The sequence below is a fragment of the Pseudophryne corroboree genome, chromosome 4 (assembly GCF_028390025.1).
Source record: "Pseudophryne corroboree isolate aPseCor3 chromosome 4, aPseCor3.hap2, whole genome shotgun sequence".
NCBI lineage: Eukaryota > Metazoa > Chordata > Amphibia > Anura > Myobatrachidae > Pseudophryne > Pseudophryne corroboree.
Window position 1 is genome coordinate 459027830 of NC_086447.1, and position 15933 is coordinate 459043762.

The 15933-nt window shown below is 42.0% G+C and overlaps 1 protein-coding gene across 3 annotated transcripts in view; it reads left to right on the top strand.

The window, feature by feature from the left end:
* Positions 1 to 15933, top strand: part of FUT9 (fucosyltransferase 9) — a 293576-nt gene that overhangs the window by 227995 nt on the left and 49648 nt on the right. For 2 of the 3 annotated variants that reach the window (XM_063917007.1, XM_063917006.1), the window contains one exon: positions 6472 to 6609. The exons of the other annotated variant lie outside the window; for it this stretch is intronic. The gene's annotated coding sequence lies outside the window, so the exon portion shown is untranslated. The remainder of the gene's footprint in view (positions 1 to 6471; positions 6610 to 15933) is intronic. 3 annotated transcript variants of the gene reach the window in all.

Below are 15933 nucleotides of genomic sequence, written 5' to 3' on the forward strand. Positions count from 1 at the left end.
CCCAAAACAAGGCAAAACATTACCCTCCTGCTGTCAGATCTAACGAGTTTTGGATTCGGGCACCAGTTTCAAAAGTCTCATTGAAACAATGGACTGACCATTGATTGGCTGAGAGAGCCATCTTCCACGGCTCTCAACCAATCAGCGATCAGCCCATTGAATGGGCTGACAACTGAATGGCTGTGAGCAGCAGTGCCAACCCAGGCAGCAGCAACATGGACCCGGGAGATGTCGGCAGCAATGGGGAACAGTGCCTTCCCCCCACCAGCAGCAGCACCAACCCAGCCATTGGCACCACAGAATTAGGAGGCAGTGGCAGCCCTTTGTTGTGGCTGCCTGGAGTCACTCCCCAGGGAAGGTGGTAGTGGTCACAGTGTGCCCTAGCTGCAGTGGGGGGGGGGATATATATATGTATAGCGGGCGAGGCAGTATGAGAGGTAGTGTATAAATGTATGTATGATGCTAGCAGGGCCGGCTCCAGGCCTACTAGCACCCAGAGCGAGAAAATGTCAAAGCACCCACACACACACACACACATGTGTGCGCCGAAGGCGCACGCTCTCCTGGAAAAGTGGGCGTGGCCTTGCAAATTCATATTATCAAACTATAAATAAATATATTTTCAGACTCTCTCTATGCACACAATTAGCAGTCTCTCAACCAATCAGCGATCAGCCCATTGAATGGGCTGACAACTGAATGGCTGTGAGCAGCAGTGCCAACCCAGCCAGCAGCAACATGGACCCGGGAGATGTCGGCAGCAATGGGGAACAGTGCCTTCCCCCCACCAGCAGCAGCACCAACCCAGCCCTTGGCACCACAGAAATAGGAGGCAGTGGCAGCCCTTTGTTGTGGCTGCCTGGAGTCACTCCCCAGGGAAGGTGGTAGTGGTCACAGTGTGCCCTAGCTGCAGTGGGGGGGGGGAGTATATATATGTATAGCGGGCGAGGCAGTATGAGAGGTAGTGTATAAATGTATTTATGATGCTAGCAGGGCCAGCTCCAGGCCTACTAGCACCCTGAGCGAGAAAATGTCAAAGCACCCCCACACACAAACACACATGTGCGCGCCGAAGGCGCACGCTCTCCTGGAAAAGTGGGCATAGCCTTGCAAATTCATATTATCAAACTATAAATAAATATATTTTCACACTCTCTCTATGCACACAATTAGCAGCCTTACACATAACAGCCACAGTAGTGTTCCTTACACATAATGACTCCAGTATAGTGCCAGATACACATAATGACCCCAGTAGTGTAGTGCCAGATAGACATGACATACCCCCCAGCAGTGCCAGATAGACATATGCCCCCTAGCAGTGCCAAAAACACATGATATGCCCCCCAGCAGTGCCATATACCCATGATATGCCCCCCAGCAGTGCCAGATAGACATGATATGCCCCCAAGCAGTGCCAGATAGACATGATGTGCCCCGCAGCAGTGCCAGATACACATGATGTGCCCCGCAGCAGTGCCAGATACACATGATATGCCCCCCAGCAATGCCAGCTACACATGATATGCCCCCCAGCAGTGCCAGATAGACATGATATGCCCCCCAGCAGTGCCAGATAGACATGATATGCCCCCCAGCAGTGCCAGAAAGACATTATATGCCCCGCAGCAGTGCCAGATACACATGGTATGCCCCACAGCAGTGCCAGATAGACATATGCTCCTCAGCAGTGCCAGCTTCACTTGATATGCCCTGCAGCAGTGCCAGATACACATGATATGACCCGCAGCAGTGCCAGCTAAACCTGATATGCCCCCCAGCAGTGCCAGATACACATGATATGCCCCTCAGCAATGGCAGCTGCACATGATATGCCGCCTAGTAATGCCAGCTACACATGGTATGCCGTGCAGCAGTGCCAGAGAGACATGATATGCCCCCCCAGCAGTGCCAGCTAAACCTGATATACCCCCAGCAGTGCCATATACACATGATATGCCCCCCAGCAGTTCCAGCTACACAAGATATGCCCCCAGCAGTGCCAGATAGACATGATATGCCCCCCAGCAGTGCCAGCTACACATGATATGCCCCCCAGCAGTGCCAGCTACACATGACATGCCCCTAAGCAGTGCCAGATAGACATGATATGCCCCCCAGCAGTGCCAGATACACATGTCCCCACAGTGCCAGATACATATATGCCCCCAGTGCCAGATACACATGTCCCCAGAGTGCCAGATATGCCCCCAGTGCCAGAGTGCCAGATATGCCCCCAGTGCCAGATACACATGACCCCAGAGTGCCATATATGTCCCCAGTGCCAGATACACATGCCCCAAAGTGCCAGATACACATGTCCCCACAGTGCCAGATATGCCCCCCGTGACAGATACACATGCCCCCATGGTGCCAGCTATGCCCCCAGTGCCAGATACACATGTCCCCACAGTGCCAGATATGCCCCCAGTGCCAGATATGCCCCCAGTGCCAGATACACATGCCCCCACAGTGCCAGATATGCCCCCAGTGACAGATATGCCCCCAGTGCCAGATACACATGCCCCCACAGTGCCAGCTGTGCCCCCAGTGCCAGATGCACATGTCCCCACAGTGCCAGCTATGCCCCCAGTGGCAGATACACATGCCCCCACAGTGCCAGATATTCCCCCAGTCCCAGATACACATATCCCCACACAGTGCCAGATATGCCCCCAGTGCCAGATACACATGTCCCCACAGTGCCAGCTATGCCCCCAGTGCCAGATATGCCCCCAGTCCCAGATACACATGTCCCCACACAGTGCCAGATATGCCCCCAGTGCCAGATACACATGCCCCCATGGTGCCAGCTATGCCCCCAGTGCCAGATACACATGTCCCCACAGTGCCAGCTATACCCCCAGTGGCAGATACACATGCCCAAACAGTGCAAGATATGCCCCCAGTTCCAGATACACATGTCCCCACACAGTGCCCCCCCCACACACACACACACACATACACACACACAAACAGTGCTGCTCACCACGCTGCTGCTGCTGATCCTACTGATGGTTCTCTTGGGCGGAGTGGAGAGCACACTGTGCGCCTCTCCTTCCCCTCAGTCTCCAGCGGCAGTGCTCCAATTAGGCACCAGTCTGCGAGCCAATCAAAGCTCGCAGTCCAGGAGCCAATCAGTAGCCTTAGCTCTGATTGGCTCACGGGATGGCGCCGCTTATGTGGGCGATTGTGGGAGGCGGGCCAGCAGGACGGATGCTGCAGCTGCAGTGCAGGGACTTGGCTCCAGGCAGGGCAGGTTCCAATATGGCGGCGCCCATTAAGTGTGGTGCCCTGTTCAACCGCTCTATTGGAACGTGCCTGGAGCCGGCCCTGGATGCTAGGTAAGCAGCACCATTGCTAGTGCCCAACTGCAGCACCAAGGACCGACTGGGCTTTTTCAGTGATATGTGACAGCCTTTTTATTTATTTATAATCTCCTACTTGTTACATCCAATCTTTATGTACAGAGCAGCCACTTTACTTCTGCCTGCCTGTTTACACTTATTAAACACATAGTTATGTGTGTTTATAATAATGACTACTATATAACCGTGTGTGTGTGTGTGTGTGTGTGTGTGTGTGTGTGTGTGTGTGTGTGTGTGTGTGTGTGTGCGTGCTAGTGCAGTGTGACTCTTTGTGTGCTGGTGCAGTGCTGTATAACCCTGCGTGTGCTGGAAAATGTATTGTGTAACCCTGTGTGTTTGTTGTAACTCTGTTGTGCGGTGTAAACCTGTTGTGTGTTGGTGCAGTGTGGTGTAACACTGTGTGTGCTAGTGCAGTGTGGTGTAACCCTGTGTGTGTATGTGCTCTGGTGCAGTCCGTGGAAGGGAAGGAGGAATGATGATGAGGAATGAGGAGGGGATCTACCATGGTATAATATGTATAAGGGACAATTCTGTGGTGTAATGTGTATAAGCGGCTCTACTGTGGTGTAACATGTATTAGGGGTACTACTGTGTGCTGCAGTGGCATATATTCGTCCCAGTTGCCCGGAGGCAAGATAAATATTGGTGCCCCCACCACTATATTTAGATAAATATATGTATGTACAGTATGTGTGTGTGTGTGTGTGTGTGTGTGTGTGTGTGTGTGTGTGTGTGTGTGTGTGTATGGAGTGTTCTGAATTTTTTTTATATACTGGTTATATACACTTCATTGTTTTCTATTTTAAATCACACATGTCTTAGCAGTCATACCTAGGATTGGAACCCATAACCTGTTACACTGACAGCAGACACTTTACTGATGGAGCTATTTGCTCCTGTACAGTAAGCATGAGAATTTTATCTATATGGAGTTACGTGTAATTGTCAGAGAAGTAACTTCATATAGTTAGAATTCGCATATTTCCTATACAGGAGCAAACAGCTTAATCAGTAAGGTGTCTGCTTCCAGTGTAATAGGTCGTGGATTCTAATCCTGGGTACGACACTTGTAAAATATGTATCTACAGTATAATAAAAAGGGTGTGATTTGTAAGGTGCAGGGACCAGTGAGGAAGTCAGCCACTGAAGAGATAGTGGCAGCTATCAATTAACTTAATTCAATGGTGTCACAGAATGGGAGGAGAGGTGCCCCCTTCAGAGCAGGAGTCCGGGGGCAGATGACTCTGTTGCCTCCCAGAGTTACGCCTCTGGTGTGGTGTAATGTGACTTACGGACACTACTGTGTGGCCATAATGTGTAATGTGTCGTGTATTTGTGCCGCCGCTTTGTCACTTAATTTAACCAGCTAGCAGCCTTTGGTCAATATTGGTGAAAAGTTGAAAACAATATTATGAGCTGTGAGGTGATCAATGTTATTGAAGTTAATAATGCCGTAGGAATAAAAAAGGCCCAAATTATGTGATCTTAGCTGTTTTTATTAATTAAAAAAAAAAAAGATCTAAAACCAAAACACGTGAGACGGTTTTGCAAAACCAAATCCAAAACAAAAACCCGATGATAAATTAGGATCGCAACCAGCAAAAATGGGCTGGCACACATCTCTGGTTTGAATATGGCCTCCTATATGAATGAGTCTGCATCTCTAAATGCAACCACTATCAGCAGCATACCCGAGACACTCCCATAAGATACAACCAGGTCCAGATTAACAATGGGGCAGATCTAGCTTCAGCTGTGGGCCTCCACATAAAAATTGGCATAGCATCATGATAGTACAATATGATGATAACAAGCCAACTAGCTAGCCACACGGTCAACCAAAATTCATATGTATTCCAATTGTATTGCTAGTTTACTCTCAAAATTCAGCAATTTTTCTATTATGATGTATTTTGTGAGACAGTGGCTGTAGCACTGACCACACCCACACAGCATTGGTCACAGTTCCTCCCATTTTCAGCCCCAGGTCCATGTGGCTTTTCATCCGGCCCTGGATACAACATCTCCATGGACCTAGTTAGACAAACTATTACCTCACAAGAGGAAAGGAAGGGTGTACTTCATTTATGTGTCAGCTTTTAATGTAATGACTGAAGCAGTATTAACATTCTGTACTGTACTTAATTACAATGCCATATGCTGTATATTCTGAATAATTTCAGCTTGCTGCGTGTTTTTGTAACTATTTAATTTTTACATTTTATTCACTAATTTAGTTTTAGGGGTTTTTTTTTATAATTATTTTGTATTAGATGTCCAGGCTTCCAGTCCATTGACAAGCTGTTTCATGTATGTACAGTACATTTGCTTGTAGCTACTGTAACTTCAGTCTTACTACTGACAGTCTAGCATTGTAGTGGATGCTGAGCTGTCCGTACAATGGGGGTTATTTAGAGCTGATCAAACGCAAGGTTTTTTCGCTGTACTGCAATGAGGTCAGAACTGTGCATGCGTATGCACCGCAATGCGCAGGTGCGTCGCACAGGTACAAAGTGGATCATTGCTGTGTGATGGGTTTAATGAAGAATCCTTTCGTACAGACGATTGCAAGGAGATTGACAGGAAGAAGGCGTTTGTGGGTGTCAACTGACCGTTTTCAGGGAGTAGTTGGAAAAACGCAGGTGTGTCCAAGCATTTGCAGGGTGGGTGTCTGCCGCCAATTCCGGGACCGGACATGCTGAAGTAATCACAAGGGCTGAGTAAGTTCTGGGCAACTCAGAAACTGCACAAATATTTTTTGTACCGCCCGGTTGCACATGCGTTCGCACACTTACAAAGTAAAAATACACTCCCCTATTGGCGGCGACTATCTGCTCGCAGCAGTGCAAAAAAACCCTAGTGACCACTGACCGATCAGGTCTGAATTAGGCCCTATGTTTCAAGTGCAGTTATAGAAAAAAAATTATCAATGGGATAGGCAGCAATAGAAAATATTGCCTTACCTCTTAAGACATGTTATTTCCATGCTGCTATATTTTAATGGACATGGGGAAACACTGAATACATTTCTTAAAGCTTGAATTATGATGCTAGCTTTTTACAAAGCTTTCAGCATTTCGATTAATGTTTTATTACTTTTTAGACACAAGTGTGGACTCCAATTTATCAATGGAAATGTCAACCTGTTCTGCAAGCTTCAGAGACCAAACAACTTGAAATCTTCATTGTGCAATTGAGCTTCATTAAACAGATGACTCAGAAATAAGGAAAAAAAGTGAAGGTAATTTATCTTAACATGGCCACTATTATGTATTACTGTATAAAAAAAATGAATGATCTTAGATGTAGACTTTAGCAGTTCGTAACCAAAAGAATCCAGCAGTCCCACGTTTTACCAAGTTGTGCTGGAACTCGGATTGACTCAGAATTTCCCTCTGAAATAAGATATGAATGTAAAGCAAAACTTCATTTTAATGTGCAAGCTTTGGATATTCAACATTTATACGAAAAGAGGGATCCGGTCTTAAGATCGACAGTGTCTAGGTCGACAATGTTTAGGTCGACCACTATAGGTTGACAGTCACTGAGTCGACATGGATGGAAGGTCGACAGGGTTTCTAGGTCGACATGTGCTAGGTCGACATGAGTTTTTCACATTTTTTTCTTTTTTTTAATTTTTTCATACTTAACGATCCACGTGGACTACGATTGGAACGGTAAAGTGTGCCGAGCTAAGCAGTAGCGGAGCGAAGGCACCATGCCCGAAGCATGGCGAGCGAAGAGAGCCATGCGAGGGGACGCGGTGCACTAATTTGGGATCCCGGTCACTCTACGAAGAAAACGACACAAAAAAAACACCTCATGTCGACCTTTAGACCTGTCGACCTAGCACATATCGACCTAGAAACCCTGTCGACCTTCCATCCATGTCGACCTAGTGACTGTCGACCTATAGTGGTCAACCTAAACATTGTCGACCTAGACACTGTCGATTTGATGAACCACACCCACGAAAAGACTCTCTCTTTGTCACAGCATTGATTTTATGTTGCAATATGGTGAAAGGGAGTCCAGAGCCTGGAGTCTCTGAGTGGACAGCAATTCAACAGTGTGCTGAAAACCGCTGTAAAAGAATAATATTAATTTGAAAATATGTAATGGGAATCACATACACTGGGAGTGGGAAGTTATTTATTAGAGAATAGTCCTGAGATCCTGTGACCATCAAGCAGTATGGTTCAGAATAAAGACGGAGACCAACTCATCCCACACAAAAACAAAAGGTGTTAGATTTTAGGATGGCTGATTTTGTAGGGATGGGAAAATGTGTTAGTAAGTTTTTTTTGCAGAGTGGAGGAACTTGAGTGCAACAATACAGGTAAGATACCTCTGTATCAAATAGGTTAGGAAGAACACAAGGAAAATGAAGCCAGTGTGGTTTGCAAGCTGCAGTTATTGCGAAAGCAAAAAAAGATGACCTATAGAAAATAGAAACATGCAGAATAATGAAGACAAAGAGGGGTATCTTGTTAGACAGAAGAAGGCTAAGAAAGTAATCAGATGTGCAAAGCACAAGATGAGGAGAAAATGGCCCAGTCACTGGGTAAAAGGGTGTAGATTTATGGAATCTTATATAACATATATTTATTATATCATATATTGATATAATGGTTTATGTATTTTATATCTGCAAATATATTATAATAGGCTTACAAATAGGTGGGCTCATAACAAAAGGGGTGATGTTTAGTACTGGTCCAATCACACAATATGTTATGCATGGACGTTCCTATTTAACCTGTGATTGGCTCAGATTTAAGGAGCTATATCTCTACTGTCCAGGAAATATTTCCAGGCAAAGCCTAAATATACTTTACAGAGATATATAATCCTGGCTCATTGAACATATAAGTACTATACTTTATGACTACAAGTCAATTGTCCCAACTTGCAGAGCCTTATATAATATATGCAGATTTCATGTATAACTTTAGTGATTCCGAAAATGAGTTCAAGACTTGGAATACCAGGTGATACAAAATACAAGATAACATAACACAATGATAATAAATCTTATAATTTATCTATGCTTTCTTAACCATGGTACATACATAAAACACAAACAGTTTTACAAACTTAAACAATTAATACACATACTATACACTTGCAAGAATATGTGAGGGCATGATTCATAGCTACCGTCTTAGGATCCTGACTCCCTCTGGACTTCGTTCCTTCCTCCTCTCCTTCTAACTCTCTATCTATCAGACTGCCCCTTTTATCCTATATTCTACCAATTCAAAACTAGTATATCCCCACAGTTTCCAATGGAGTAGATAATTATAGGTTTGACAGATTCCAAAGTGTAATAAAACGTTCTCTGCTAACTCCGTCCCACGGTGGCGAGCATGTAGGGAATTTGGGATCATAAAATTTGGTATTTCTTTATCCATCAGAGATCTACCTTTATATGGATGTGTAAACAATCTATTTCGCCTAGGCCCTAGGGTGTTAGCATAAATGATTGTGACCTGTTTATAGTGGGTTTGATCCTATATTATCATTGCCTCTGGCCAGCAGTATAACTGGACAATAGGCCAGCTGGTTGATATACTTTCTAAAGGTATGAAGATCTTTGATTGTGAATTCCAATGTACCCTGTTCATACCAGTAACTGTTTGCATATTATGAGACCTGAGCTAGGTGACCTATTGACTTTATCCACCAAGTTATAATTATTTATTTGCTGTGTGTGAATCAAGTATACAGTATACATATATCTACATATCATGTAAACTTTGATTTAATTGTACTTGGTATAGCGCAGATCAGACGTTAATCCTTTGATTAATACAGATATGAATAATGGCATGGAAGGGATGAATTTGTGTAATGCTCAATGTATTGTGTATTCTGGCTATATGGCTTACACAGAGAAAACCTGTCTCTTACATAATGACCCATAATCTTGCAGTAAAACACACAGAAATACATGCTACTAAATTCTCAAAACATAAGACTAATACATTCAAACCTATTTAAGTTATACCTTACAATAATATATATACACACTCTTAACTGGTTGAAATCACATTGGGTCATAAATCATATTATTTAATTTACATAATTTGTTCTAACTTTGGTACCTACTAAATTATATTGTTATGTAATGGTCTATATGGCAACAAGGGGCAAAACTATTTTAAGTACAGTATACAAGCAAAAGGAGAAAAACAAAAGGCGGAATAATAAGACTAAAGACAAAGTGGGAGTCTTGTTGACGGAGTCAATGTGATAGCAGATCATCTTAATAATTATGTTTGCCCAGTATTCACTACTGAAAGGGAGGGGAAGGGGCCACTGTTAAGTTGTAGGTATAGTCAGAAAAATGAGGTAGAAACGAGTATATTTAGAGAGGAGAAGATCCTGATAAAACTCTCAAAACTGAAAGTGTGTAAATGAATGGGGCCAGGTGGGATACATCCAAGCATACTACAGAATTATTCAACCAGCCACTAACTACAAGAGTAATTCCAGAGGAAAAGAGTAAAGGTAGTCCCACTGCAAAAAATTGGAAACAAGGAACAGGCAAGCAACTAGTAAGCTTTACACAACAGTAGGGAAATTTATGGAAACACTCTTAAAAGAAAGAGTCGTAGATTATCTCAAATCCTGCAATTTACAGGATCCCAAATACCATGGATTTACTGGTTTGAGATCATGACAAACAAATCTTACTGATTATTTTGACTTGATGACTAAAGTAATAGATCAAGGGGGCCATAGATGTGGCATGTCTAGCTTTTAGTAAGGCTTTGGCATTATCCCACATCGCAGACTGCTAAATAAGCTTGAAAGCTTGGGACTGGATTTTAAGATGTTTGATTGGATAAGATATTTTTATGCAGGATAGAAAACAGTGAGTTGTAGTAAATATTGTGCATTTACAGGAGGGAAATCTTACCAGTGGATTACCCCAGGGATCTGTACTTGGACCATTGTTTTTTAATATCTTTATTGGTGACATTGCAAATAGTATTGAAGGTAAAGTATGCCTTTTTGCAGATGACACAAAGGTATGCAACAGGTGGGAGATCAACAGGGTATGCAACAGTGTACACACACCAGAAGGTAAAACAAATGACTGATGATCTTAGACTAGAGGAATGGTCAAGAGTATGGCATATATAGATTAATGACTAAAAATGCTAAATAATGCACTTGGGTCTCAAAAATCCAAAGGCTAAATAAATCATTAATGACACTATAATAGACTGATGAAGAAGAAAGGGATCAAGATTGCAGGTGAATTAAAGGCAGGTAAGCAATGTAACAAAGCAATGAGGAAAGCAAGTCAGATGCTTGGTTCCATAGGGAATGTAGTTATGTGACTGGCAGCCAGGAGACCGCCGGTCACAATCCCAATCCCAACATCCTGCCGTCTCTCAATCCCGACAGTCGGCCTTCCAACTAACAGGGACTATTCTTACTCGTGGGTGTCCATATATATATGGGATCCGGTCTGAAGATCGACACTGTCTAGGTCGACAATGTTTAGGTCGACCATTATAGGTCAACAGTCACTAGGTCGACAGGGTTGGAAGGTCGACAGGGTTTCTAGGTCAACATGTGCTAGGTCGACAGGTCAAAAGGTCAACATGAGTTTTTCTAATTTTTTTGAACTTTTTCATACTTAACGATCCACGTGGACTATGATTGGAATGGTAATCTGTGCCGAGCGAAGCGGTAGCGGAGTGAGGCACCTTGCCCAAAGCCATGCAAGGGGACACGGTGCACTAATTCGGCTTCCCGGTCACTGTACGCAGAAAATGACACCAAAAAACCAAAAACCTCATGTCGACCTTTTGACCTGTCGACCTAGCACATGTTGACCTAGAAAACCCTGTCGACCTTCCAACCCTGTCGACCTTCCAACCCTGTCGACCTAGTGACTGTCGACCTATAGTGGTCTACCTAAACATTGTCGACCTAGACACTGTCGATTTGATGATCCACACCCATATATAAATATATATATATGTATGTGTGTGTGTGTGTGTGTGTGTGTGTGTGTGTGTGTGTGTGTGTGTGTGTGTAATATTTTATTCCAGGTAGGCCAGTCACCAGTTACACTCTGTGTAGTCTACCTGAATGTGGAATTTGTAGAATTGTGTGATTTTGTGTGGGCACATGCGGGTATCCATGCGGGTCTGTATCTGTAATTACAGTAGCATGTCAGTCATCTCAAACCTTGCTTTTTCTACAGTGTGCTTAAATGTTGGTTGCGTTAAATATGAAAAATATGATTTTATCTAATTTGTTGCTGTCAGCAGTGTTGAGCTTCAGTACTATTTACATAATCTTGCAGCAGAGATGAAGAACGAGCTCTGAATACATTTTCAAGAAGTAGCTACAGTATCTCTTGTATTCAATTTATCTTAGCTATATGTTCTCTTTAGATGCCTATCTCCTGCTGACTTTCTTGGGATTAGCATACAGTATGTACCAGAGTTATCTTCATAAATTACTATTTACTTGTACCAAAGATACCATCTACTGCCAATTCTGATCAACTCCATATTATGCTACAGTATTAAGACGATTAGTTTAATAAAAAATAAAACAGTAAATAAAGTGGAGAAAATCGGGGCATATGAGCCACATTTTATATGAAACCTAAGATTAAAACATTTAGGTTACTAGGACAATCATATAGTTGACTATATAATTGCCATACTTGTATTACATTGATAATTTATCATAGGAGCAGAAAAAAAAACTTTAATGATCTACAGTAAGACTTTAAGTTATGGAACAGCAATTTCCTTTTTGTTGATGTTTGAGAAGATTAAGTTACTGTATGTTTATCATTAATAAAACCAAAACACACATCATTGGTTAATGTAAATTACCTTTGTCAATAGATTGTTGTGGCATAAATTAACATAAATGTGACACATTGTACAATTACTAGTACACTATAACTTTCTTAAATTAATATAAGGCAATCATTGTGATTGTACAGTTGCCTAATGTTGTGTGGTACAACTAGCTTACAGCTGTTTATTTTGTGTCAGTGACCTCTACTGTGGCAGTTGGCAAGTGCTGCATTGAAGTCAAAAGCATCTAGGGGGTGGCTGAATTACAGTAAGTGCATTTTTCTCCCAGACATTTTGTACATACTGTATCAGCTAAGGGTGGTATTCAGTATGCCGGCTTTTGGAATCCCGGTGCTCGGTATACCGGCGCCGGAATCCCGACACCCGGCATACTGACAACTATTCTCCCTCTTGGGGGTCCACGACCCCCCTGGAGGGAAAATAAATAGCGTGGCGCACGTAGCACACCACCGTGCCCACAAGGGGCTCATTTGCGCTCGCCCAGCTGTCGGTATACCGGCGAATGGGATCCCAGCGCTGGTATGCTGGCTGCCAGGATCCCGGCCATCAGCATACCATACTACACCTGCAGCTAATTATAGCAGAAAACCCTCACTCATATGTTTACTCATATCTCTCAAGTGTGGGATAAAAAAAACAGCCAGGTTAACCTGTCTGGATTATCAGAGTAGTCTCAGTGCTGGAACCTCGCAGTTTATTTTACCCCCCCCAGTGCATATGCAGACACACACACACACACACACACACACACACACACGTACACAAAAACATACACACTTGAATAATTTTCACTTATTTTGCTGAAAGCGGGTATAACTTTAATAGTACATTAAATGAACATTTAAGTAATGTAGGAGTTTTCACAATTAGCAGAATTTTGCAACCAGTGAATCTCACTGCTATCAAGACTCCAAGCCTTTCATATGTTTTGGATGAGATGGGAAAATCCATCGCCTACATGTACAGTACCCAGCATATGTATATTGTAATGATGTAGTCATCAATACATGATTTTAAAGACAACTCTGCTGCACTTATTTAATGTTTGATCAAATAAACAAAGTAGTTTCAATGACGTAGTGATAGGTTTGTAGGCTATGCTGTATTGAAGTTACTTATAGAATCATAAGTATTTGTATTGTAGTTCACTCAATTTAACATATATTTACTAAACAAGTACTTATAACATTGCCACCCTAATAATGTTAGTTTTGATAATTTGTTGACTTAGTAGACTACATTATATTTAGCTAAATCCATTGCATTAGATATGTATTAGTCTGTTACATTGGTTATTTGAGAACTGAAAAGCCTGACGTGGACTATTGGATAAATGTTACAGTGTTTCAGTTTGCCAATTTAAATTGAAAATTAAAGATCTGTCGGTTTTGTCCATGTTTCATGTGAAATTCAATAACATCTCATCTGGATTTCTAATAGGAAAACTCTGTTAGGTCTTTGTGTAAGTCTAGAAATCAATACTGTTATCATCCTTCCTTCAACAGATATTAACAGCATTTTGCCTTTGTTCTCCTGCAAATACATATCCATGACACCATTTCCCTGAGTGCATTTCTAACCAGAATATTTTATCACCATCTGGAAGCCAATAGTTATATATGGCACTGAACTTTTAGGCTTCAATCATAAACAGCCTATATTGTACCTGGTTGATATGTTCTTAACGATTATTCATAAATTATGATATATTCAATATACTTTACCTTAAGGACATTTTTTCATGTACTATTCAAATTTTCTTTATTTTTACTGTGGCAGTCTGTGGGCAGATTTCCAATCATTCTAAACATATATAAGACATGTATAAAGACAATATTTTTCCATGGAGTAAAATTCCATAGCGAAGCACGGGTATTCAGCTAGTACTTTTATATATGTGCTGTAACTGCACCAAGGGAAAATGAGTCAATTGTTATACAATAATAATTGAAAATATGTTTACTTCACAATGAGATGATAGGGATTGAGACAATGTCTGAAGAAATATATGAATATCTTTGACAATCTTCTTTACTCAAGTCATATGTTAATAAATCTGTCATAACAAAGTCCTTAAACATGAAAAAGTAGTTCATCTACTGTATTACAGAGCTTAACTGCTTTAGAATAGGTTAAGGGGGGTAATAATGGAGCGATCGCTGCTTAAAATCTAAGCAATCTGACTAGATTGCTTAGATTTTAAGCAGCAATCACTCCGTGTGTTAAACTCACAGCGATAGCGATGCGCAGCCCCGCGCATCGCTATCACTGGTGCTAGCAGGTCACTCACTTCACCCGCTGGGTGAAATGAGCGCCCCCCCCCACCCCGTCTCCCCCCGCACGCTCAGCACACATCGCGCTGTGCTGAGCGGGGGGAGAGATGTGTGCTGAGCGGTTCGCTCAGCACACATCTCTCCCCAAATCGGGCTGTGAATACGGCCCTATAGTGGCTGATATCTGGCCCAGGTGATTTGCCTATCTTCACTATCTCCTGATATAACCAAGTCATTTGTAATGCAAACCAGTTATTATGCCACAGCATATTTCCTTTATGCTGCATTGCGAACATTGCTGGATATAATATATTTCAGAGGTCAGAATTATCTCCATCTCCGCCAACGAATCTTCCCTTTCTTTATTTTAGTTTACAAATGCTATCAATTTTAATGCTTCCTTTTACAGCATGTACTTGTATTTTATTTAGGATTAGATTTACTTTCAAGAAATGTGTGTTTTTCAATTCCTAGCTTTGCTATACTTATTTCCTTTCTTGAGATTTTATTATTTTCCTTGTGTTTACTTAATGCTTTTTCCTCCCTGTAACTTTTATTATCTTAATTTGAGAGAACACTATCTCTACCAACTTTAATGCTTCTCCTAGATCAGAGTTTCCCAAACTCCGCCATTACAGTCCAGCTTTTAAGTATATCCATGCTTGAGTCCAGATAGTTAAATCAAATTGTCTGAAGTACTGATTAAGTCACCTGTGCTCAAGAATGGATATCCTTTAAACTTGGACTGTTATGGCGGAATTTGGGAAACTCTGTCTTAAATGAATAAATGTTGGCTATTTAAAATTTGAGTGTTGTCATTTTTTTGATAACTGTAATCTAAATGCCTCCATACCAGTAAATGAATCTCAGTTCTGTTAGATAACACCCAGTCCACTGGCGCTTCCTTACAGCATGTCCTGTTCTCCTTCTAAGAAAAGTAGTCATTTAATATTTACATTTTTATGGTAGTTAAAATCCTCCATAATAAGATCCCCATTATTTGTCTTTCCCATTTTGAACTTTATGCAAATAGTTTTAGGCAGTTGTTTACTGTATTTGCATCTTTGGACTTATTTCTTCATAGATGTTTTCCTGCAAGTTTCTATACATAGAGCAGTAGTTTCCAAACTTTTTTGAATCATGGCACCCTGAGTATCAACATTTTTTCCATGGCTCCCCTTGGCCACAGGTTTCTTAATGAAAAATTCTGCAAATGTTATTAATAATAGTAAATTGTGCTTATATGTCATCCTGCAGTTCAGTTACGTATATTGTGGTGGTCAGAAATGCAATTCTGTTTGTCCACATACAGTATTATATGATTGGCAGCCCCCAGCTCTGGACCAGGACCACCAACCTGTGGCATAGCTGCCAATATGTGAAAAGACAAAACTGCGCTTGCTATTTGTTAATGGATCTGGATAATTTTCC